This window comes from Galeopterus variegatus, unplaced genomic scaffold (assembly GCF_000696425.1).
Source record: "Galeopterus variegatus unplaced genomic scaffold, G_variegatus-3.0.2 Scaffold1458, whole genome shotgun sequence".
Classification (NCBI taxonomy): domain Eukaryota; kingdom Metazoa; phylum Chordata; class Mammalia; order Dermoptera; family Cynocephalidae; genus Galeopterus; species Galeopterus variegatus.
The window spans coordinates 385678-389421 of NW_007727569.1; positions in this window are offsets into that span (position 1 = coordinate 385678).

Genomic DNA, 3744 nt, shown 5'->3' on the forward strand with positions numbered 1-3744 from the left:
TGAGGGTTGCGATCCCGTTGCCGGTACCGGTCCAGTACGGGCGCGACACTGAGGGTTGCGATCCGTTGCCGGACACGAAAAAAGACGAAAAAAAAAAAAAAGAAGAAGCAAAATAGGAAAACCTACCCCTCTGTCTTGCCAGAAAACTGATTGAAAGTAATTCTCTTTTTACTGACAAACTCCGGGATAGCTTTTTTGAGCTTTTTTTTTTTCCTTTTTGTCTTTTTTCGTGTCCGGCAACGGATCGCAACCCTCAGTGTTGCGCCCGTACTGGACCGGTACCGGCAACGGGATCGCAACCCTCGGTGTTGCGCCCGCACCTCGCTCAGCCAGTGAGCGGCCGGTCTGTATGTGGGATCCAAACCCTCGGCGGGAGCGCCGCTGCACTTCCCAAGCGGCGCACTGTAGCAGTGCGCCACCGGGCCGGCCCAGCTTTTTGTTTTTGATTTGCTTGTTTTTGTTTTCAAATGCAGACTGGTGTCATGTAGTGGTTCCCAAACTTCTAGATTTCATAGACTAAATATAAGGCTGACGACTTTTAATTTTGTAACATAAGGATACTTACGCAAAAGAAAACCACACAAACCTCATACATTGCTGACAGAGTTGTTAATTGGTGCAGCTTCTATGGAAAAGTTTGGCAGTACCTCAAAATGTTAAACACAGAGTTACCACATGACTCAGCAATTCCACTCTTACAAATATATTATAAAATGAAACATGTCTACACAAAAACTTGTACATGAATGTTCATAGCAGCATTATATATAATAGCCAAAATGGAAAAACCCAAATGTCCATCAAGTGATGAATAGATAAACAAAAATTTATCTATACAATAGAATATTATTTGACAATAGAAAGGAACGGGGTAGTGATACATGCTACAAAGTGGATGAAACATTAGACCATGTTCAGTGAAAGAAACCAAATACAAAAGGTTATCGCTGGGAAAATAAGACAATTTATTCAGGCCCTCTTGCCTCTGCCCGGTTGGGGTTGGTGCAGCATTCTTTGTAAGCAAGTTGTGTGTGGGTGGAGTTATTGCCATGTGCAGCGACACCACCTTGGCTGGCATCTGCCTGGAGCAGAGGCCACTCTGCGCAGCCATGCTTTCCAAATCTACAGCTTCCGAGGACCTGTTTGCCGGATACCTAGCTCATAGACCCGTGCGTAAGGGGTCTGGTGACCCAGCCTGGTGTGAGGGGTCTAGGGACCCAGCCTGGCATGTGAAAGGTTTGTGACCCAGTCTGGACAACTGGCTTGAGGGGTCTGTGAGCTCCAGATCCAGCCCTAGCGGGATTAAGGGCAGGTAAAAGAGCCCGACAACTGGCGTAGTCTCATAACTTTACAGTTGGCGCTGTGAGCAGGTTTCCCACGTTAGCTGCAGTGTGACAGTCATATATCTCATGATTCTACTTATATAAATGTTCAGAATAGGCAAATCCATAAAGATAGAAAATAGATTAGTGGTTGCCTGGGCCTAGGAGAAAGGAGGGAATGGAGAGTGGCTATTAATAGGTACAGGATTTCTTCTGCAGGTGGTGAAAATGTTCTGATATTAGATAGTGGTAATGGTTGCACAACTCTGTGAATATACTAAAAACCACTGAATTGTACATTTTAAAAGTGTGAATTTTATAGTACGTGAATCATATCTCAATAAAGCTGTTATAAACAACACTCCACTAGGCTACTGTATACAGTCAGTCCTCCATATCTGTGGGTTCCATATCCATGGATTCAACCAACTATGGATCAAAAACATTTAGGGTAGAAGAGAAATTCCACAAAGTTCCAAAAAGCAAAACTTGAATTTACAGCACACTAAGTACTACATAGAATCATGCAAATGAAGGTATTATAAGCAATCTAGAGATGATTAAAAGTATACAGAAGAATGTACATAGGTTATATGCAAATACTATGTCATTTTATATGAGGATACCTCAAAAAGTTCACGGAAAAATAGAATTAAAAGATAATGTGAATCTTTCCATGACCTTTTGGAAGTGTCCTTGTATACTTCAAATGAGCATCCTAGGATTCTGGTATCCTTTGAAAGTTCTTGAACAAACCCCCACAGATACCAAGGGATGACTGTATTCTATTTTCACTTTTTTTTTTTTTGGCAGCTGGTCGGTAAGGGGATCCAAATCTGTTTTCACTATTTTAACACCAAAAAACTGAGGACAAAATCTCAAGATGAAGTACAGTCCTTAAATTTAATAAATTTGACTTTATGAAAAAACTCATTACATTGTTTTAATTTTAACACTTCATCACAGACCAGATGAGAACTCTGTCAAAGACCATAGACTCAGTGGATCTGGACATTTGAAAGGGATGTTAGTTACTTTTCCCACTCAACTAAGTGTCAAGCAGTTCAGATGAAACAAAATTAATCTGAAATTAATACTTATAGGCCTCAAAATGCAAGAACCAAAGAAAAACAAAGATTAAAATATTAAATACATTTGCAATTCAAAGTAGAAAATTAATTTGCTTTTTGAAAACAAAACACTCTGCCCCAAACCAACCCTTCTCCAGAAACCAGCTTGGAGAACCACTACTTTGAATAGAATAGCATCTAGCATTTGAATTTCAGTTCTATTCAGTTCTAAATTGGTGACCTTGAGCATGTGGCTGAACCTAAACCTATTTCCTTATGAGTGCACTGAGGAAATAATAATAATAATAATAATAAAATAATAACAATAACAATAACAATAATAATAATAATGCCCACCTTCATAAGGTAGTGGGGAAGTTTAAATGAGATCATGTACAGCAACACTGCTCAAAGCGTGGTCTCCAGACCACTGCCTGTGCAGTCTTCATCAAGATAAGCATTAGCATGTAGAACACCTTATAGCAATTTGACAGACTTAGTTTATGTTTATAGAATATAATAATAATAATAATAATAATAATGAAAAGCCTGTATTCCGTGTGTCTTTTTTTATTTCATGTTATTTTACTAGTAATTGTATTTTACAAACGTACTTTTTGAGAAAGTACTGATCTGTGAGGGAAGAATCTACCTGGTCCTTTTCCAAGACATTTTGAGAAGCAGTGATACCAAGCACTCTACCCAGTGCTGGGCACAAAATAAGAACCCCCAAATATTAATTTCCTCTCCATCTATTAGACTCTATAGTCAGTCACTAAATGCTTAGAAAGAGCCTTCTAGTCTAAAGATAATATTGGGCAGGTGTGGTGGCACTGCTAAGGAAATTGAGTTGCAGAAATAAAATCTACATAATTCGGAAGAAACAATGTAGTTTACCAACAAGGTAGTACATGCTCTAAATAAGTGATATGGAAAAAAACCTGAAAAACCAGGGCTCTTTTCAGGTTAAAATGGCCAAGGATGTTTTGTCAAAGGAAATGTGATTAGAACTGGGCCTTTGAAGGCTGCATAGGATTCAGGCTGCTAGAGAGAGGAGGGGCATTTAGGCAGAGAACTGCCAGAGCAAAAGCAAAGAGGAAGCCGCTCTGAATAGATGAGTCTAACAGAAAAGCAATGGAAAGAAGAGAGGATGGAACTGGCTTCACGGGAAAACTTTGTCTTTGTCCATCAATTCAAAGATCTGGAATATAAACCAGGGAGCCACTGAAGAGTTCTGAGCTGGAAAACAAAATGATTAAACCAGGGTCACACATATCCAACGATTGTTATCACTACATATCAGTTTAGCCACTCCTAAGTGGCCTCAATTTCTCTTCCTTCCACCCTGCAAA